This window comes from Lonchura striata, chromosome Z (genome assembly GCF_050655825.1).
Source record: "Lonchura striata isolate lonStrDom1 chromosome Z, ASM5065582v1, whole genome shotgun sequence".
NCBI lineage: Eukaryota > Metazoa > Chordata > Aves > Passeriformes > Estrildidae > Lonchura > Lonchura striata.
This window is the reverse complement of record NC_140740.1, coordinates 9,502,722-9,525,752: the sequence shown is the minus strand read 5'-3', so window position 1 is coordinate 9,525,752 and position 23,031 is coordinate 9,502,722.

The window sequence follows — 23,031 nt, the reverse complement described above, 5'->3', positions numbered from 1 at the left end:
TCTTTACCAACTTAGTTGTTTCCAAGTAGATGTAATAATAAGACTTTGTGAAAATATGTAGGTGTCTTGGTTTAGGGCAAATTTTGGAGAAAAACATCTGAGCTGGGGTCTTTTTAGAAAACAATTCTAAGTGGCTTCCTCTTTAATTGGTTTGGGCAAATATTTCCTTGGAAATATTTCCTTGCCTGTTTATTTAACAGGCAAAACATTCACCAGCAAAAAAAAAAAAAAAAAAAAAAAAAAAAAAAATCCCCAACATTAAACAATAAAACCTCTCTCCACTCTGAAGAGATGACGAGCTCAGGAAGTCCCCTCTGGGCTGTAGCTCAGCTCGCTCAGTCTCTTCTCAGTCCCTCCAGCGCTGGAAAATGCCGCGGCCCAGGCCTGGCCCGGTGGGTTCAGTTCAGACAGGTTTAAACGGGTCAAAGAAAAGGAAAAAAACACAGTCCAGGGAACTCCTTTGCCTCAGCCAGCTAAAACTAACTAAAAGCAAAGGAGGGCTCTGTCCCGCTGTCTGTCCATCCGCAGACAGCACAGTCCAGGAGCAGGAATGTGGAGGAGGGAGTGCCGCTTCTGAAAACAAACTCTGGGCCTCTTCTCTCCCAGCTTCACTCTCAGAATCAGTCTTAACAGTGCAGTACTTACTTCTGGGCTAAAGAGATGAATGGGGATATAATTCAGCATTGTAAAGTCATCCCAGAACAGTAGGTATTTAATTCTTGTGCTTATCTTAGGGCAAGTTTATCTAGAGTATTCTTCATTAAAAAAAAAAAAAAAAGTGAAAGAAAGGATGTAAAACTCATCCTAAATTATCTCTGTCCAAAAGACATCTTATTTAGTTGAATATGACATAAAACAGTAGTACATCTAGTTTTTTTATTAATGTTTCAAATTCTGCATAAACTCATTCTTATGTTTAGATTTCTAGTTTTCTTGTGTTGTATTTGCCTATACAGTCTGGTATCAGGAAGTCAACATCTTTGATAGAAGATTTCAGAGGTTGCCAGCTTTGGCCATCAGTGTGTCTGTTAACTTCAAGCTAGATTAAATCAGTAGCGGCTTTAGACAGACCCACTGCTGGCCAAGTGGTGGCAGTGCCTCTGTAATAACATATTTAAAAAGTAAAAACTACTGCAAAGAAAGCATCCAGGAGACAAGTGAGAATATGAGGAAGAAACTGCCTTGTAGCCATTAAGGTCAGTGAAGAAGGAGAGGTGGGAGGTGGTCCAGGTGCTAGAGCTGAGATTCCCCTGAAAATACTAGTGAAGACAATGGTAAGGCAGCTGTGACTCTGAAGACCATGAAGGTCTACAGCAAAGCAGAGATCCCCCTAAAGCCTGTGGAGGAGCCCACACATGAGCAGGCGGATGTGTCCTGGAGAAATCTGTCACCCATGGTACCCTAACCCCCTTCTCAGTAATTAGTGAGTGATCTCTCTGTGTCTTTATCTTGACCCATAAGCATTTTGCTGTATTTTCTGTCCCCTGTGCAGTTGAGGAGGGTCAATGATACAGTGCTTGGTGGGCACCAGGAAAAGTCAACTGATCTCTCTGCCTTAGCAGCTTTTCTTTCTTTTAACTTATGCTGATACACAGCTTGCTGTAGTCCTTTCATTGTAGACAGTGTTATACAATTCTTTCTTTAGCTGGTAACTCAGCTTTTACAGGACCATGGTAAAAACCACTATGATTTAGAGTGTTTTAGTAAATTCTCATAAGTAGTGTAGAATGAAATTAATTTGTCTCAGAACCAGAAGTGCCTAATTGTCCTAAATTCTCATTAGTTTCTTGTTTCTCAGGCTGAAATTTGATTCACTTGCCACCATTTAAAATTGTTTTAGGGATCCAATTACTTAGTGATTTTTATTGGAAGCCACTGACAACTAGTACACAGCTGACCATGATCATCACCAAAAATATGAGGGTTGAAGTAACTTCTCCTATGTATATTCTGCTTTTCTCTTGTCGCTGAAATGTGTTCAGTGTGGCATGCATGCATGGCATGGTGTGGTTTTTAAATATTGTGGAAAAAATTTAGGAGTAAGGTATCCCTTCTAGTTTTACATCTTTAATTGTGTTGAGAGCTTGTGGTACTGGGTTGTCTATTTTCTATTTCTGGCTGGTAGGACACGTAGAAGTGATACTCCTGCACTGTGATTACTGCATCAAAGACAGCAAATGGGTTTTGCAATATTATCTTTAGTGTTATTTCAAAAAGACATGAAAAAGGCCTTCTTTCCCTAAATTTTTTAAATTTGTTTGCTTATTTGTTTTATAAGCAGTACTAGAAGCAGTAGTACTATATTTTTTGAGAGCTGGGTGTGGGAAAGCCATAAAATAAATTTAGAGCTAGAAAGTGTTCATTGTGGAGGAGTGGAACTCTTTGTTGTCCTCTTCATTTGCCAGCCAACAAAGCCACTAACTTAGCAGAGGAGGATAACTCTCTTCTTTGAATAGGAAAAACAGTCAAAGCCACAGAGTTGTCCAAAATTCTTATGTTGTACAGACATACACATACATATACACGCACAGATATATATATATGTGTGTGTGGATATCTAAGAAAGATAGATATATCTATATATCTATCTATGATAATGAATTTATACTTCATATACATTCTTAGACACCTTTTACAGGCTTTGGTGAGCCTTCAGTTACAAACAATGTATTGTTTCACCTGTGAAAATTTGGATTAGTCATATTTTCTTTCCAAATTTCATAAAGAGTAAATATAAATGAAAAATAAAGATTATATGCTTTCTGTGATGTAGATCTCGGTTCAGTTTTTGCAAGCCTAGAAGAGAATTTGTAGATGGCACAATATTTGTTTTCAGTAGGTATTTAACAAAATTCATCTCTATACTCTAAGCAAGCATCTCTATACTCTTTGACCCAGTCATTTCATCTAGCTTACATTACAATTGTTACCCGAGGTACAAAATTAAACTTTACCAATAATCTAAAGTAGCAGACTCTTATCTTGAATTAAAATAATTAATATATTTTTTCATCCAGCAGTGTCTCAGTTGAAAAATAGTAACAAAACAGACCATGTCATTCTATTTGAATACACTGCATGTAAATTGTACCTGAAATGGCCCAAAGACTGGTGTTTTCAATATTGTAGAAACTATCTACTACGTTATGGCATCTGATTTAAAAAAATATTTGCTGTAACACTGCTACTTTCTCAGGGTAAGTAAGGTAAGGGTAGAAAAAAGAATCCTCAAATCATCCTCATGTAATCCGTTCAGGAAAAGATATGAAGAGACGTGAAATACAGCACATGGGGTTTTAGATATAACCTCAAAATGTGCTACTAGAAATTGACCTTAAAAAACCAAAAAAGGCAATTCACAGCTACTAAATCTTATCTCTATGCATATTCTGATTTGGTGTTTTCCTTTGGAGCCAAACATTTTAAAGATAATGAAGATAATGCATGGTTGTAGCTATGACAGCAGCAGTTGCAGAATCATGTCTTACAAGAGAGAGCCTCATTAAAACTGTCAAAGAGGAAAAAAAGGGTTCTCCCTAAAGTTGAGTGAGAAGAGTTAATTGTACTGTTTTACTTTTTTCTCTTCTTCACATAAAATACTATGAGGTTAAGTGCTCTACAGAAAGGAGGAGCAGAAAGTGAAATACTGGAAAAAACTAGATTATAAATTAGTGCTAGAGGAATGATTACACAAAATTCCTAACTGTCATTTGGATGTGCATACTGTCAAGTGAATATGGTGCAAAGAGTAGACATCTTGGTCATTATCATAAGAAATCTAAATATGAATGTAAAGAGCAATGATAGACAATTTCTGAATTGCCTTACTTTTGGTTCTGCCACCTTCAGTTCTTAACTTTGCAGTGAGGTAAATTCATTACAAGACAGGAGAAGGAAACTGGTAGTTGAGGTGGCTGCTATATGATATGGAGTGCTTACTGTGTGTTTTGAATGCACAACTCCAGAGGGTGAGGAAAAAAAGGCTTTATTTTAAAACTATTGAGAAACCCTCTGTCTGCCAACAAATTTGCACAGCTAATCGTATTCCTACAGATACATTTTTAGTGACACTAATTTCTTTAAATGCATTCTATTGATTAGTATTACCATTGCACATCCTTTGAGATTACAATCACATGCTCCTTACTGTGAAAATATTTGTATTTGTAGATCTCTTTATTTTTTACACTTCACAGGGTAGCACTTTAAGCCTCTTGAGATGCCATAGAACACAAGATGCAAAAAGGAATTTAAAATACAAAGCACGTTTTTAAGACAACAAGATACAATACAAGGGTTGCAATACTGTGTAGCCATGACCTTTTCTGAGGAGATTATCTTCTCTACATGGCTATCTAAGGCATGTAAAAACTCATAGAGATCTTAGAGACCCTTGGCAGTAATGGGGAAAAATAGTCCATGGTGGATCTAACCAGCAGCTTTGTGGATCTTGAAAGTATTTTGAATGTGACAGAGGTGTTTCAAGAAGGGTTGAAGATAATCTTGTAAGAAAACCTGACATGCACTTCACCATGTTCCCAGGAAGGTAAGAAGGATTTAACTACTCAGATTGCCACTAGTGGGGAGTACTAGCACAGACTCCCTTTCTAATGGCTATAGAAAAAAAAAAAATCATGGCTGGATAACAATTTTTTCCTGGGGGGCAAAAAAGGTGATGCAGAGCCCAAGGGGTTGGAGATGGCTATCTTCTCCCTTTCCCAGTCCTAATCCAAAGAGCAAGAGCAGAAATTCAGATGTCCTATCTCCAGTGTTTCCTCCTCCCTCTGTTGTTTAACACAATATTTACTCAGCATCCTGCCTGCTTCAGCTACCACCTTGAGGAAGGTAAGGTTCATCAGTTCAGAGTTAGGACACTCAAGACTTAATGCTGGGGCCTGGGAAAGGCCATCTCATGCTAAGTGGGGATCTCTTAATCAAGCGGTGTCAGCATGCCCAAGAAAGATTAGCAACTGTCCCCCCACACATCTCTCTGCTCTTGGTAAGGAGTGAGAGTGAAAACCTAGCTTTACTGTGGACTGAACACAGTGCCACATTCAGTCAAGGAACAGCTTGTTAAACTTATACCAACTAGGCCACTTCTTTTATGTTCATAATGCACACTACAACTGTTTATGAATATTCAAAAATGAAAAAAACCCCTTCCTTTGAAGCATGTGGTAAAAGTAGTTAATCAGGTGGTTTTTGCACTACATACTCCTAAATCTATTTTTTCATTATCACCCAGAACACACTGGCCTGAAAAAATGAAGAAAAATAAAATTTGAAAAAATGCTATCTTCTTGGCAGCAAAACCCATGAATAGTCCTGGGGATTAAATAATATGTTGGATAGCCTGGAGGAAACAGATAAACTTTATCTGTTTGGGAATGCATATGATCAATATCAGAAAGTGAGAGATTTGAGTGATTTTGTTCTATGCACTAAACCTAATGTGAATTCTGCATTTCTGTCACTGCAAAATTCACATTTTGCTTGTCCCATCAGCTGGTATATCTGTAGACATGTGACACCAATATCCTGATAATTAAGCTTCAGTTAACAGGTCATTCATCTTAATCTAGGAAAGTAGAGCTAAGCAAGATTTTCTTCCAAGACAGCAATGTGTCCTTCATTCTCAGACTAAACACAACCTGTAGAAATCCTGACGATTTCTTCAGGTTAACTGAAAGAAGAGAGGAAGAAGATTGGAAGAACTGGACTGCAAAATTAAATTGGTTTTTAAAAAATACTAATTTTGAGAGCCTATAACTTTTATTTGTTTTACTTTTTCAAGTAACTTTTAGTTTACTAGAATAAAAAGGAAATAATATATTTCATGATCAAACTCCTCACAGATCTGTCAAAAGGTCTTATAAATTATTTATTTATTGTGAAATTTCCTGTGATAAGTAGTTATGATTTCAGTGAACTGTCATTTTAATGAAATAAAGTTTTTCAGAGTCTTCATTTGTTCTGGATTTTAGATCTCTTTATTATATGAAGTAAATATAAATGTGTTTTTTTGCAATATCTTTCTCTGTAAGTCTCTTCATCAATTATTTTGTGTTCTAAATCTAGTTTATTCTCTTGTGACAAATGCTTAAAATACAAACATCATGCTATTAGTTTTTGTAGGCAGAAGGGGCTTTGTGCTTGTTTGTTTATTTGTACATGTTCTAAAAACATTCTAAAAATGAAAGTGGCAAATTCCTACTCTAAGGTGCTTCATTGTCCTTACTTTCAGCAAATCTTTCCTTCCTTTTGAAAAAGTAAGGGGGGAGATTTTACTGAACTTGAAATGTAAGTTTATTTTTCTGTTTTGTCTCATTATTTTTCATTTTATTCCTTGACAGTTTAAAAGTAAATATTGAATTAAGTGAAGTTCTCCCATGCTGCCTCCAATTTTCCTTGAAAAAGTAAGTAGTAACAGCTGTATACAAATAACGAAGTACCCATCAACACTTCTGTACCTTTGTAACGAAGGACATAGAACTGTACAGCTATGCAACTTGATATCTACTGAAATAGAATGGAAGTCAGACAGAGACATAACTATAGACAGGCACAATATATATGATGGGCCATCTCTGCCCGGCTTCTCCTCAGTCACTTGGTCCTGTGCAGAGCGGCTCTCCTGGAAACATCAAGCAGACGGAGATCTCCGGGAGCAAAGGGAGCAGCAAGAGACTTGTGGAGTGCCCTCATCCACAGCCGCAGCACAGACACATCTGCGCAGCCAAGCTGGCACACGTATGGCACAGACACATCTTGGCCAGCAAGGCTGCAGCCAGCTGCTGAAGGCAGCATTACCTTGTCGTACTTGGACAGCACGGCCTCCAAATCCAGCTGCTCCTCCTGCACTGGGCTCAGGAGGTTTGGCCACAGGCAGACAGCCAGGTTACTGCAGGTCATGCAGCTGGTGAATGTGTGCTGGCTGATGTGCCACAGCAGGGCCAGCAGCTGCTTGAGGAGGAGCAAGTTGGCAGCAGGCAACTTCTTGACCACCCTGAGGGCCACAGGAAGGCAAAATTCATCAGGGTTGTGCTGCCCACAGGGACATCAGAGTGTGGAAAGAGGGGAAAAAGCATCTACCTTTCCAAATGCCAAGAAATCTACACTTCATTAGCCATAGACATTGAACTTCTGAAATAGAGGCCTCTAGAGGGAGACCCTTCTCTCAAAAAAAATGCATCTGTAAGCATCTAGACAGAACTGGAGGGAGAGGCATTCCAGCTGCTTCATCTTCACAGTCTCTCCCTGCACTTCCTCTTCTGCACAGTAGTCCTGTAGAGGTACAGCACATGGCCATGTAGGAAGCAAAGGGTAGCAGAGCCCCTGCAAGGCTGACATGGAGCACATGTCAAACCTCGGCCAGCACCAGCCCTCACTGGCCCTTCCCAGCACCTTGGGCTGACATAGGGCAGTGTGGAGCAAAAGGCAGCCAGCACAGCCTCTGACATCCATACCTGGGCTTCTCGGCCTGCCCAAGCTTCCTGTGTTGTCTGAGACTTGTATCATCTCTCTTCCTCTTCCTTTCTGGCTTGTAGTTGCCATGACCTGCCCAGACCCCTTCTTGTACTTTTTTTTCTATTTTCTTCTGCCTGGGGGTGACCTGAAAACATTTACATGCATGGTTGGATTAGATAAGCAAAGCAGCCATTGTGGGGGCATCTCCCAGTGGCAGCAGCAGCAGCTTACCCCTGCAGTGTGCCCACCCACTGCTCCTTCAGTGCCTGGGAAGAGAAGGGAAGAGACCAGATGAGATGAGATGAGATGAGATGAGATGAGATGAGATGAGATGAGATGAGATGAGATGAGATGAGATGATGAAAGGAGAAGAGAACCAGTGTCAGGCCCTGCTACTCCCAGCCCCTTGGAGCCAGCGAGGCACGCCATGGTTCCAGCCCATGCCCAAGGACCTGAAGTCCTGTGGTGGGACAGGACAGAGGTGCTGCCCAAGCCTTGCCTCCATGTCAACTGCCAGACCAGTGGCTTTTGCCCCTGTCTTCTGGCAAGCCAAAGCTGACTGTCTCATACAGGCTACTCTCTGCTCCTGCTCTGCACAGAGGCCAGAAGCAAGGCTCCCCAAGGCCTCCTGCTTGCCATGGCTGGCAAACTCTTGTGCCCTGCCATGACACGTGGCACCGTGACTCACCCAGAAGTGGCAGTGCATGAGCCGCTGGGCCAGGACACAATGATGGAGGTGGCATCATCATTGGTGCCTTCCTGGTGCTGCTCTTCTGCCTTCGGCTGCCTCCTTCCTGGGCTCAGCACCTGTGGCTGCTCCAGGGTGGTGCCCCGGCTGCAGAGAGCCAAGGTGAGCAGCAAGGGGCAGGTGTCCTCCCTGGCATCCCCCGGTGTCGGAACTCAAAATGTCCCTCAGACATTTTTGGAGGTTCCAAGCCCTGGTCAGAAGCATTTGAGACCCTGGCAGGCAGCTGGAAACAGCTGTGATTTTGAGTTTGAACATGGAATGATTTACCAACCTTGCAGGAAGAAAAAGAAGTCACAAAAGTTTAGATATTATAGTAGAAGTAGTCACAAAGTAAAGGGAAGAATTTTTGAGTGCTGTACAGGGGGGTTTTAAGTCCTGTACAGGGGGGTTTTGGTTTTGTACATGGGGGTCAGAGGTTTTAAGATGGAGGGATTTTTGGCCGGTCCTGTCCTTCCTCTTTCTTCTTCCTTACCTCCATGTTTTTGATGATGTTGGCACTCACAGATTGGTTTAGAGTAGAAAAGCACCATTTAATATAGGTAATAGGCATTGAGGAAAAACTATAAACATTTAACACGTAATGTACCATATAAAAGATAGCAGCAGCCAGGGCAGGGGGAGAGGAGAAGAAGACAGCAGACAGAGAGGATGTCAGGGTGTGTGTGTGCCTCTGCCTGAGCTGTGAGCAAACCGCAGCAGCCCGAGAAGACAATCTTTTAGATAACTTGCAATAAACAACCATGAGACCAAACAACAGAAGACTTCTGAGTTTTTTTTGAAAGCACGGGTTGGAGGAGAGATTTTTCCACCACACGGAGCCACCCCTGACATAGGGTGAGCTCTGGCACCCTGGCACAAAGCTCTGGTGTGTTCCCCCTTCTCCCTGCTGCCCAACAACACCTGCATGCACACCAGTGCATCCATCCCCAAGGACGGGGACCTAGGGCTTGGCCTAGGACAGGGATGGGGCAAAGGCAGCTGGGTTGCAGGATCTTACTAAAGCTTGGCGACCACCAGTTTGTCCTGATGGAGGGGAAGGTACCTCTCGCTGGCCTTTGGTCTGCGCTCAGCACCGCCTCATTGCTGCTGAGAACCTTCCTGCAGGGCAGAGAGTGGCAGTCGTCAGAAAGGCGTCCCCTTCTGCTGCACACCCAACGGTGGTCGTGTGTCCCTGGGCTGGGGGGGAGACTACATGGAGCTGAAGCAGCTCACGGCCTGGCCCATCCTGCCTGGCATAGGTGGATCCTGGTCTTGCCACAAAGACGTGGGCCACTCACCCTAGGTGAGGACACCAAGCGGGGTGGTGGGGCTGCCACTTGCTCAGAAATTTGCTTTCTTGCACTTTTCAAGTTGCATACCAGACAGCTCTGCGCTGCTGCTTTTGCTTCTCAGAAGACGCTGAGTCCAGCTGACCAGTGGACCTGGCCTGGGCACAGGTGGGGCACTGGGGTGGCACTGGCTCAGCCTTGCCTTTTACAGCTGCCTCTTCCCCAACATCTAATGCTGCAAGGGCTTCTTCCTGCTCCTCCTCCCTGGCTGTATAACTTGCCTCTTCCCCTAGTCAAAAGACTATAACTGCAATTTTTAGCTTTTCATATTGATGAATTAAGCATTTTCTTGTATTATTAAATGTAAATATGACTGTATAATACAGTTTATAGTGTCTACATGTAAAGATTACACCTAGGAAATTCTAGCATAAGCTATTATTTTGTAGTGTTCTTTAAAATACTGGTTTTCAGCTCTTGCATACATCAGCTACTTGTGGGGGCTTACACAAACTTTTAATATTGATTAATTTCCATAATGAATTGTCCTGTGACTGAATTCCTTGTAAAAGCTGTTGCTTTAGTTGAGGTTTGACATAGTGACATCATTTGAAAAGTTAAAGTGGGATATGGCATTTCATCAAAGGATGGAGAGGAGGGACAGGGTCTTTAATGAGCATGTATTAGATAGTCTGCTACTTGAACATGATGTGGAACTATAGAATTTAGGATGGAAAATGTGAGTTTGGGTTTGGCTGGGATTTTCCTCACAGTATCTGGTATTGGGTTGTAGTTTGAATTTGTGCTGAAAACTATGTTAAATCATGGATAATTTAGTTACCGTTGAGCAGGGCTTACACTGAGCCAAGGGCTTTTCTGCCCTTCACCACACTGGTAAGCAGGCTTGGGGTACAGAAGAAATTGTGAGGAAACACAGCCAGGACAGCTGACACTGACCACAGGGGTATTCCAGACCATATGGAGTCATGCTCACCATGTAAAGCTGTAAGAAGGAGTAGAATAAGGGGAAATTTTGGTGTGATAGTTTGTATTCCCAAGTTACTATTACGTGATTGAACCCTGCTTCCCCAGTGTCGTGGTTTGACACGGAAAGATAATTTTTTCCGGAAGGAAGAGGTCAATTTAGATATTGACCAATTGAAAGTAGACACGCCTCTGAGAACACAGAGGGGTTGAAAGCAGAATTCCCAGGGGAACTGGCTCTCTTTGGTTCCGGTCAGCGTGCAGTGCAAACCTCCCCTGCCCAGCCACGAGCTGGGTGGGGGAGGGGAAGCCCCATGGCCTGAGAAAGGTAGGCCGAAGGGTGGAAGGACTGGAACCAGGTTGGCCCCTGCAGATGGAAGGGTGGAAGAAATCTGGGATGTCTCCATTTTCCCCCCAGAGTTCCTCTCCCGAGAGGGAGAGAGAAAGCCACAAGGAGGGAGGAGCGGGGGGAGCTGCTGCAAGGTGCCCAGTGTGTGGGAGTTGCTGGATGTCCGGGCATCGAGCCATCCTGGGAGTTCGGACTTTTAACCCTTTCCTCGAGAAATGAAAGCTTTGTGAATTTTCTTTTCCCCTCCTCAGTTTGAAAGAGAGGAAGAGGGACACCTTGGACCCTGGGATGGGATGTTGGAAGGAGGAATTCTGGATGGGAGGGGGACAAGGAGTGGCTTTTGGCTGGACTTTTCCGTGTTAGCCACAACCTGAACCAAATCTTCTCCTTCAAGAGGGACTGTGTTTTGGGAGGATGCCAGTGAGTCAAGAGACCTGTTTCAGCTGGGAAAAAGACAAAAGGGGAGTGAACAGAGAAAAGGTTAGGGGGTTTGTGGTGGCGCCCCCTTGCCCTGGAAAGGAAAAGAGAAGAGAAGAAGATCTCTGTTCTTGAGCCCTCGGCCCCAGGGGAAAATGGGGGGGACTGTGGTCCCAAACAATGAAAAACTGAACTGTTGTTTTCTCCCCTCTTGGCAGGGCATCCTTGAAAGGAAAAATCCTAAAGGCAGTGTCCATCCATGCATTTAGTGGTGAGAGCACTGTGCATGGAAAGGAGAAGGGTCACCATGGCAAACTTTTCTCCAGGCGGTGCCATGTGTGACATGGAAACACAGGATGTGGAGCTGTGTTTCTTGGGGGGTCTGTGGCACAGGAGAGACTCTGTTCCCTCGATGGACTGAGTATCGATTGTCTGGAGGGTGGAAACCTGATTGGGGTCCAGATTGTGTCTCACTGTGGTTTGTTGGAGTTGGGTGGTGGGGGGAGGAATGTTTTGCAAGGTTTTCATTTGGATCTTTGTGTGGGTTTTTTTTCCCTTCTTTAGTTTTCTCTTTTCTTTTGTAGTGGTAGTTTAATAAAGTTTTTTTCCTGTTATTAAGCTTGGGCCTGCTTTGCTCTATTCTAGATTCCACTTCACAGCATTCAAGGTAGGGATCACATTTTCATGGGGGCACTGGCATTGTGCCAGTGTCAAACCATGACACCCAGGAATAGGTAAACACCTGCATGTCCATGGGAAGCAGTGGATGTTGCTTACTTTTCCTTGTGTACATGGCTTTCACTTTATCTGTTGCATTGTCTTTATCTTAACTCAAGTTTTTTCACTTGTACTTCTCCCCCATCAGAGGCTCAAGCTGGCTAGTCCTGATTCAAGGACTGCAGAACACAATGACTCGCTAAGCTACCTTTTTCTATATGGCTTCTGGGAATTTCACAGTGATGGCAAAATATCTTTATGTCTTTCTGAAATATGACTTGAAGTTATGCTTTCTAATGGATCTTGTTTATTTTGGACGCTGGGGCCAATATTGTGCAATTCTGTGAATGAAATTGAACAAGAAAAACAGCAAGAGTTATTAAATTCCCCAAAACAATGTTTATCCAGAATTATCATGCTCCCTGATGGAGTTTACAAGAACATCAGTATGGCTTGCAATTCCTTGTCACTTGCTAGGGTTGTTTCCCAATAAATGTTTGAGTTATTGCATGTTTTAGCATGGTTGTTATCCTGCTAGCACCTGGGAGTTTTATTCCATCTGAGTACTCTGCTGCATGAACTCAGTTGAAGTTTAAGCCTTGGCCTTGGTTACAATAGAATTAAAATAATGATTCAGGATCATTTCAAGTAGTGATTACAGGAGCACACAAGCTGAAAGACAGTAACAATAAATAATTTGAGAGAGAGAAAGGGAATCTTAAAAAGCCTGTGAGTGCTGGGTCTGCCACCTTTATGAAATTAAAGCACTTGGAAGGAAATTATATTGTATAGTGTGTTATGACTGCTGCTAGCATGACTTAGCCATCACAAGGGGGATGTTCAGGAAGGCACCTGTTTTTAAATGGAATTTTTCAAATGGTGTGTTATTATGAGAAAAAAAATGCACTACTGTTAGAGACTGTTATTAGTAATATTAGCCAAATCATTGTTCTTTGTCCAGCCTCCACAAAAAAAAAATCTCTGTTATACAGATGTAACATATCTAGTATTGTGCATATGACTGCATATATTTGAGTCTGCTCTATAATGCTGACAACTCAAGCTTGGCAGATCAGACAGAGAGATCATTCACAGGGAGGGTAAGTATGACTATATGACTCCAAAGAACAGGAATGCTATACCTTTCTCTTCTTATTACTGCTTCTTTCTTCACAAAGAAGAAAGACTATCTACTTTTTTTTTTTTTCAAAGCCATATATTTTTTGAATCCATGAACTAGCTCTCTAGTATCTGTCTAACCACTTATTTTTATTATTAATAATATAGATATTATTATCAGTACATTTGGTTCAGAATTTGAAAAGAATACATTTGACTTTTTTTGAATATTCAGTGTTTGTTTAGAAATGTTCATAAGAATATATAAAATATTTTTTTAAAGTGAATTCTTTTTCTACCAGTGATTTAAATGCCAGAAAACTTTTAAGAAACAAAGCTTTTAAGAAAGCTTTTTTGTTTAATACTAAGAAAAGGAATTTTAGCCCATTAATGTTAACAATACAAGTAATCGCCAAATAACTTCAGTATGCTATTTTGTTCTTTTGCTTTCTAAAATATATCTTTAGATGAATAGATAAGGGTCTTTTAAATTAATAGTATGTGTATATTTTTAGTGAGAATGGCTGTGTACCTTAGTGATCTCAAATATAACAACTTCAGCTTCACTTGTATAATTCTGGTACTTAGAAATTTCATGTTTAAAAAGTTCTGCAGGTTTAAAGAAAGAGCAATCCGAATGATCAAAACTGGCAAAACAGCTGTGATGGAAGTGCTCCTCCTGTTTGAACTAATGGGGCTCTGGTGCAAGTTGATTCTCAGCATGTAGGACTAATCTAACTTAATCCTACTGTGGGTGGGTAATTCTCTGTCAGTGAGACTTCAGCACATAACTCCCCAAAGTGTAGTTTGGCTGGAGATGGTGCTGATTACTGGCCAAAACTGCATGAACACAGCAGAAAATGTGACTACAGGTGTTGACTGTCACTTTATACTATAAATATTTGCAGCCATCAAGGTCTGTTGAGCTCTCTCTCTGAAGCATCTGTCTGTGCCCTGGCGTTCTTCCTTCAAGCAGGGACATCTCTCAGGACTACCTCTCAAGGCTGAGAGCTCCCTTACCTGGCACCATGAGTAGGTGTCATTTTTTTGTATGCATGTTACATTTGAGATGCATTTAGTTAAGCTGTCATAAACATTTAGTAGCAAATTGACCACTAATCCATGTTTATTAATTAAATATCTTACATACCTAAATCTATTGATTAAAATTTCTTAACTGCCCGCTCTTATCTGTCTGAGTGAGCTCAGACTACTTTACTGCAACAGCCCATACACCAAGACTATTGTCTCCCTCTCTCCAGAAAGACAATTCTAATAATTTCATCAAGATTTCCTGAGCCCATTTTAAACACTGATTATGATTCTTCAACAAATCATGCCAAACTTTCTGAAAAAACCTTAAGCATAATGATATTTAATTAGGAAGGAAGGACCCATATTTTTATTTCTATATTTTATTCCCAATATAATAGTGTTTTCTATCTAAATCTTGTCTTTAGGGACTACTTCATTAATACTGCTACCAATAATAACAGTAATAGTAATAATATGCAGATAGTAGCAATAAAGAAAATGTATTTTTGCAAGCTCTTTTTTGTAACTGTTCATAAATATAAAACATTACTCCTTTTCATTGTTTTATTAATATTCCAGTATATAAGAGGATATATGCTGACCGTGAAAACTGACACACGATGAAGAAATGCTGTTGTTGCTCTGAAGTATTGTTTTAAAATATTTTCTTTAGGTATGTCTCTGTGAGGAATTCTTATCAAAGGTCTTGACAGAATATCACCCAGTAATCCACAGGTTTATCATCACATTCTGCAAAAAAACTCACTTCAGTGATGTAGCAATAGTTTGAAGGTCATAATAATCTGTGAAGGTTAATTTCCTGAAACATGGTTCAAAGCTTTTGCAACACTCAGGGGTGAACTGGGTGTTTTGCTGAAGCCTACTTCAATCAAGGGCTAACTCGTGAATAATCAAGAAATACTGCACAAGTACTTCTAAGATCCAGTTTTCTAATCCAAAGGTGTGATAGGATGCAGCCAACCATGGTAATTCTACTTGGAACAGGTTATTATCAGATAGAAAACAGGTTAGTAGGCTAAAAGGTGCTGGAGACTTTTAAGACTTCAAATGCTTTCTTGAATAGAATATGCACTTTTTTTACTTGTCTCTTTTGCCAAATGTGTCATTTATCTGTTGCAGCAGAATCTTTTCTATCCAAGGCAAGGAAATAAACTGGGGGGGATGGAAACATCACCCTCTAGCCACTTCAGTCTCTACTATGATTCTCTAATCTTCTGTGACCAATTCAATTTACACCCTCTCACACAAACACTGTCTATGCAGATCTCTCTACCACTCTGCACCCTGTCCTTAGACTGATATTTTTAGCTCACAGGAATGCAGGAAGATCTCCTGAAAAAACAGTATAAATCAGCTTACTAGAACAGAGACAGGAGCAAAGAGGGATCAGTGGAAACTTTCATATTGAACATCTTTTGTGTTAAAGTTAAGCATCTTCATTTGCACTTCCGAAGCTTCTTGTATCTGTTTTTACCTTAGGCTGGTACTACACATGCTTTTTTCTCTCTTTTCCCATCTACTCCTCCCATTTCCCATGGTTACTAACACCTAAGAATAATTCTCACAGAAGTGGTAAAGCTGCTGCTTTGGCATCCTAGGCACATAGAGTCATTCCCAAGCTACTCAGCCTGGAAAGGACACCAAGAGTTCTTTTTTGCCACCTCTACTCATAACATGGTCAGTTCTGAGCTTAGATCTGGTTTCTCAGGGATCCCTACATCTGGGGCTTGAAATCCCTCTAGTATGAAGACAAGCTGTGGAGCTTTTCTGTGCAATCTGTGCCACTCCTTAATCATCACTGTAATTATTTCCACCATCTCCACCATATCCCCTTGGAACTTCCTCTACTCAGTTTACCCTTGTTTGATCCTATCCTCTGACCAGGCATAGCTATGAGGAGTTGGTGCTCTTTTCAGGACATCTACTGCTCAGCAGGTAATATAACTCTTAAGACTAGTCTAGAGACACGGATCTTCAATGAGAAACTGATTTCAGGTTTTTACATAAGCACAAAGGAATGCTGTTCCAGTACACCTGACAGGAAATTGGAGAGCAACACAAGAATAATTGTGAAGAGGAAGACAACCATTAAAAATGTTTGGTTTACTGACTATATAGAAACAAAACCAAGTTCAATAGTCTGAGCCCTATTAATTTATTAACTTATAAAAATAATGTTGGGGAAGGATTGAACTCAGAAAGTTTAGTCTCTCTCTAAAATGGCTGATTGTGTAATTCTGCAGATATAAAAAACCAGTTGTATACTGTTAGACAGTTTTTTACACTGTGCTGATACAGCAGTCATTACAATCAGCAGGAGTTTTAAGTTCAAAGCTGTGGTTGAACTCGATCTCTTAATTAAAATAGCTTTACTTGAATACTTCCTCCCTTTCTGTACTTTTGGTGAGTTTTTTTTTTTCCTTGTGGTTTTGTTTGTTTGTTTGTTTGTTTGTTTTGTTGGGGTGGTTTGAGTTTATTTGAGATGTAAAAAAGAGAACATAAAGTCATACAGCTCAGATTCACAGATGTAAGGCAAAAGGAATACCTGCCCAAATATCCACTCTTGATTTCTCTGTCAAGACATTTCCCCATTTTATTAATCTTTCATCTTGTGTATTTCAAAGGTCAGATTTTAGTAAGTCTATGCATGTAATTCCATGTCTATATTTTCAACACTTAATTCTACAAATGCACTTAAAAAACAGGCCTTTTTCAGTAAAACTAGTAAAACTGAACTGACAAAATAAGCATGTCAATTACATTTTCAAGCAGTTTAGATTTGCAAAGGGACGCACTTATGCAGAATCAGAATTCACCTGTCCCACCTTTGTACAAGAATTTTTTCAAGTTTCTACCTTTTCTTGGACAGAAATAACAAAACCCCCCTAAAGTCTCATAATAACCTTACCTTTTCATATATGTTTCTCTCTATTTTCCTGTTAATAACTTTGCTGAATAATTTTATTTTCTTCTTTGTTTTCTAAATTTTTCATTTTTTTTTTTTTCTTTTAATCTGTTAGCTCTTCTCAAGCACTTCAAACAAGTTTGTTTTTCTGACAGAAGGGTTATGGTAAAAGAAATAATGAAAACCAAACAGTAGAGTAAGATCTGCTTTAAACTCAGATCTCCACCTACCAGATCTGACTGGTCTTTGAGGATAAATTAGTCCATTAATTTTCTACCCCTTTTATGTTTTCCTGAATGCACGTCTTCTACAGTTAATCAATAGGAATTTGTTGCTGTTATATTCAGAAGTTGTTTACAGGATGCTAATAGGTTTGTTCTTTGTGCAGTTCTGTCACTCAATCCTGAGTGAGCCACTGTGGTAGTAATGCAAAGGAAGTCAGAAGTTCATCCCCTTGATGAATTTCTCCTAAACACTGATAGCTGGTATTTCAGTTATCAGTAAGAAAGCTAAGCAGGTTTGGCAGGGGGACTAAATGTTGCTACCAAAGGTTATAAGCTGTGTGTCTGATCACCAGTCTCTATCCAGGCATCAGTGTAGGACAGAGATTATCATTTATAAACCACTGTTACTCATGGCAGTCAAGTGGCAATGATAGGAAAGGCCATAAAAGCAATTTAATTTGTAACTGGGTGATTATTTCTCCTATATTGTACGTATTCTTAACACCATAGGCAATGCAAACCATCCCTTCTCACCAAAATCTTTTTTTTTTTGCCAGTCACAATGTTGCACAGCATGAATTCCATTGCAAATAAGCTGCAATATTTGTAAGTAGTCATATGCTTCTTTCAACAATCCATGTTGAAAGATTTTTCTTGCAGGATGGCACATGCAGCTCTGACTTTGTTTGCTGTAGTCCATTGTAACTTTCCTTTTTTTGTGACAAAGAAATTTGTGAAAAGTCAAAAATATGCAAATAAATATTTTAACATTCCTTTTTTGCACATTTTAAAAACTACCTAAACCAAAATAGAATCATAAACCTGAAATTAAATATTTTAACACTGAAAATTATGGAGGCAGATTAGCTCACTGGGTGCTTTGCAGACACAGCAGATGATACTGCACAGTACAGTACCCTATAAACATTTAAAGCATAAAACCCCATAACATTTAAGATTTGTATTAAAGAAATTCCTGACTTTATAACAACAACAACAAAACAACAACAACAAACAACAGCAATAATAATACTACGAATACGAATACGAATACGAATACGAATACGAATACGAATACTAATACTAATACTAATACTAATACTAATACTTACTACTACTATTAATAATAATAATGTCCCATTTACTTTATAAATAATTTATTTTACATTTCTGACTTCTTTAATTTCTTCAGCATTTCATCACAACTACTTGAAAGGAGGCTGTAGTGAGGGAGGTTTTGGTCACTTCCACCACATCTCAAGTGAAAGCATGTGAGGAAATGGCCTTTAGACTCAGCAGAAGAGGTTCAGCTTAGATGTTAGAAAGTTTTTCACTAACAGAGTGATTAAACATCAGAATAAATTACCCAGAGAGGTGGTGGAGTCACTACCTCTGGAAATGTTCAAGAGGCATCTGGGGATATGGTTAGGAGTGATTATGTTGGTACTGGGTTCAGGTAATATAGAAGGTTTCCAACCCTGATTCCTGTGAAATGACTTAAGAGTATCACATGTACAAGACCAGCCACAATAATAGTAACACTCACTTCCTTTCAATGTTCTAAAAGAATTTAAAATAACAAAAATGTTCAAAGGAATTTTTCTTCTAACATATCAAGTTACTTTAAGGAGGAATCACTTATCAAAAAAGCGATTTTCAATTATAAATTAACTTTGACATTATTGCTTTTCCTGCCATTTGGATTTCAGCAACTGTGATCTGTAAGCTACAATTTCTAACTTGAACTTACTAAACCATTAGGTGTACTCTAAAATAAAAATGGATTTTCTATGTCACTTTTCCAAACAGATTCACCATAACTAACAACAACTAACTGCTTTATTGGATGCCCTGAATAACCTATTTTTATATCATAAAAATAAGACAGATCAAGATAATTTTTACCAGTACTTTGTTATTTTGATCCTTTATCAAGAGCAAATATAAGTATAATCTACAATTTATCAAGGCCACTCACTTCAGGGAGGACAGAATAATAGCCCACATTCAAAACATTTTTATTTTCTTCCCCCGAGTTGATTCTCACTAAACACTTGAACTCTATTTGCAGTTAACTTCAGTCAAATCCACATCCTGTAGCCTTGTAGAGTTAAACTGTATGAGAGAAAGAATCTGGAAATTAAGTTTAGTACCCCTGGCCTGAAAATCCAGGAAGGAATATTCCATATTATGTTCAATACAGTAAGAGTATCTCTCCAACAGGGTGCCACATTTGGTCAGTCTAATTAGCCCTGCATTAAACTTGAGGCTGAGTACACACCATGGAAATTGTTTCTTTGACCTCCAAATTATATCTCAATATCTATGGTTTCTAGTATTGCAGACATGTCATAGGATAAAGAATCTCCCACCTTTTAAAATAGCCTTATAAATTGCACCTCAGAGGTTTAAAATATTTCACAGAAATGCACAGGGATGCAGAACACTTATGGATTTGAAATCCATAAATAATTTTGAAATTTTATTTTTCTGTAATGGATAATTAGGATATGAGACTCTGTTATGGTCACAGAAGTCTATTTCGAGACATTTAAGAATGGTCTAAGAGCTAGAGTAATATTGAAAGTCTTTGTTCTATACTGTATATCAATGACTCTCAATATCAGTTACTTCTGCCTAAGAAGTTCAAATACAGCAAAGAAAACATGTAAACACAAATAATTTTATAATCTATTAACACAGAAGCAATTAAGATTGTTTACAGTTGTGTACATAGTCACATCCAATAAGTGAAGGAAATGCTTCTACAAATTTACTTCATCTGTGTTTTGAATATATTGTTTAAGAATACTTAAGGTGACAGTGCTCCTAAGTCCTTTTAATCCTGTCCTTCATTCACATTCCAATGCTCAGAATCCAACCCTACTTCAGCCCTCTCAACCTGATCCATCAGATTGCAATCAAAAGTGAGGATCAGGATCTGTTGCAGGGGATAGAAAAGGGGGCTAAGGCCAGTATTTCCAATGCTATTTCAAAAGTAGATAAACTTCTGCTTAAGAGACTGTAGGAGATATTTCTCCCTCCAGATACCTCTAGTAAATTACTCCAAGTGGTGGCTAGCTTGGTCCAAGTGCATCAGACTTCTTGATGTCACATTGATTAGCATGCTGGGGTGTCTCTCTACAATGCACTGACATGCTAGGAAGCTCTGCACATGCCTGGATTTCTGTTTAGTTTGGACTCATTGCTTGGTTTTGGTGCTTTTCAGAAGCTATGGGATCTTGAATAAAAATAAATCTTCCATAGTATTTTTTATTGCAAAATATTCTACCAATATTAATGTGAAATGGGTCAGAAAGTGTCAAGATTACTGAATCTGTTGACTCTTTAGCATCTTCTTCACTGTAGAGTTTGGCCTCATAGACCAGTATAAGCATTTTGAGAAACAAGTGACCCTTTCTTGTTTCAAGTTTATGCAGCCTTTTTCTGTGCATTTAATAGGAGGAAAGCTCTACTGTATGTAGAGCAGATGCCGGTGAAATTGATGTGATCCATGGTCACATTTTTTAATATGGATGTAGGGGACAAGGGAGAACCATTATATTAGAAGTGAAATAAAGAAAGGTGAGAGAAAAGTCTTGAAAAATAGGCAACCAAAAACTCTTTTGCTAGATGTACAATGTGAAGAAAAGGGACAACTTCTGGAATTAAAAAAAAAACAACCCAAACATATAATAGAAAGATTCCAAGACCTTTAGGACACAAATTTAGGCAATTTTTAAGAATAAAAAGCCTGAACTTAAAACTACTATAAGTAGCCCAATTGCCTAAACATATCTTTAGCCAATGTTTATTCACCCATAGGTGTGGTAGGGGACTTGGGGAAAGCCCCCCCGAATATGCCTTGGGAGGAGGCTGTTGTGTAGATCCCCGCCTCCGAGCTGCCCATCAACCCTACCACTCCCCTCATGTTATGTAACCTTCAGTTATGCCCACCTTTATGTCAATCACTTTTGTACTTGCCCTCAGTTCTAGAATGTTCTTAAGTTCTATGTTTGTAATTGGTTCTTCCCCAGTTACCACCCTCTTCCCTTATTCCCATTTGTTGTACCCCTATTATCTCATCCCAACTCCTCCTCCTAGCCCTATCCCTATTGGACCCTTTGTACCCTGTCCCTCCTACTTGCTCCCTAATATAAGCTGTACCCCGCCCCCTGTTCGGGGCTCTCTGAGCCTGCTCCCTTGCTGTGTGGTCGGGTCACGGATCCTCCCTGACACCCACCCTCAGTGAATAAAGCAGAGCCTGAGAGTCAACCTGCCGTGGTGCAAGCCTTATTATTATTACCACCGCGTCCTCGCCGGGGCTTCCACGCCTGAGAGCCCCCAGGACACAACTGGCGCCCGAACACGTTGACGCCACCTGGGTGTCAAACGGGAGCGTCTCCACGACGAGACCGGATCCGTGACCCGCTCGTCGTCGGATTCAAAGCGCCGTTCGGAAGCTGGTCCACCGGCGTTCGACCTCCGTTCTAGGAGAGCGCTCGTCCTGTGGGCTGCGGACACCTCATCGACTTGGAAATCGCCGCTCCGGGGGAGCGCCCAAGCCGCTGAGATCCGCAGCGCCTGCACCACCCCAGCGAGGCACCTTTCTTTTCGGCTGAGGTCCCTGGTTGAGTGAGTATTTTGCCCCCCTCTGTGGGCACCGACCCAGCCTCTTTTCTTTTACTTTCTCGTTCGCTTCCTGGGGCTTTTATTAGTTGGGGAAATGGGAAACCGTCTCTCCCCAATTCGGCAGGATTTTTATGCCCAAGTTAAGGCTTCCCTTGTTTTGGGGAATGTTTCTTTTAAGAAGGGGCAATTGAAATCTTTCGTTAATTTTATTTTCGATCACCTCCCTGACACGCGCAGGGAGGATTTTAATTCGGTTCAGTTCTGGGGAAAAGTTGGGAGGTTGTTGTATGATTTACAAGTCAAGGGAAACTTTCGGGTGGGACATTTTTTTCCTCTTTTTCATTCTATTTTTACTTTATTTAGTAAAAAACGGGAATGTTTGGGCCCCAGTTCTCCTACCCCTCTTTCCGATTCCCCCATTCCTACTCCCGCTTCCCCTAAGGGTGGATTGGGCGACAGACCCTGCCGCACTGAGGCACAGGGCTGCTGCCGACTCCCTGCTGTTCCCCAATCCACCCTGTCCCTTTCTCATGCTGGGACTGGCCATCCCAGTATGGGCCATTCCGAATCCCGTGTCCCACTCCCCAGTTCTCCCGGTTCAAACCCCCTTTGTTCATTAGAAAAATCTTGTCCCCATAAGGGACAAGAGGCTCAAAATGGCGCCGGCCGCATGGCCGAGCCGCCCCTGGACGTGACAGAAAATGGCCTCCCGAAAGACCCCGTTCCCGCCATCACCCGGCCACCCCCACCTCCACCACCTCGTTCGTCGGGTGCCGCCCCTGCGTCGAGCCCTCCCCCTCCTCCTCCAGCGTCGATCGCCCCGGCGTCGGGATCCACCCCTCTGGCCCCTGAGACCACACCCCCGGTGGGAGGGACCTGCCCACACAAGGACCACGCCCCAGTGGGTGGGACCCCCGGGGGGGAGGGCCACGCCTCGGTGGGTGGGCCCGGACACGCCTCCCCCTCTCCAGCCACTCCCGGTTCCCACGCCACCGGAACCGGAAGTCGGCCTGACCGGAAGCAGGCCATCTTGGCCTGCCGGGCTTCCCATCACCGGAGCCCCACGGTCAGGGAGAGGCTCAGGGCCCTAGCCCGTCCTGCCTCATCCTCCTCGGAGGATGAGGACAGCGACAGCCCCCGGCCCG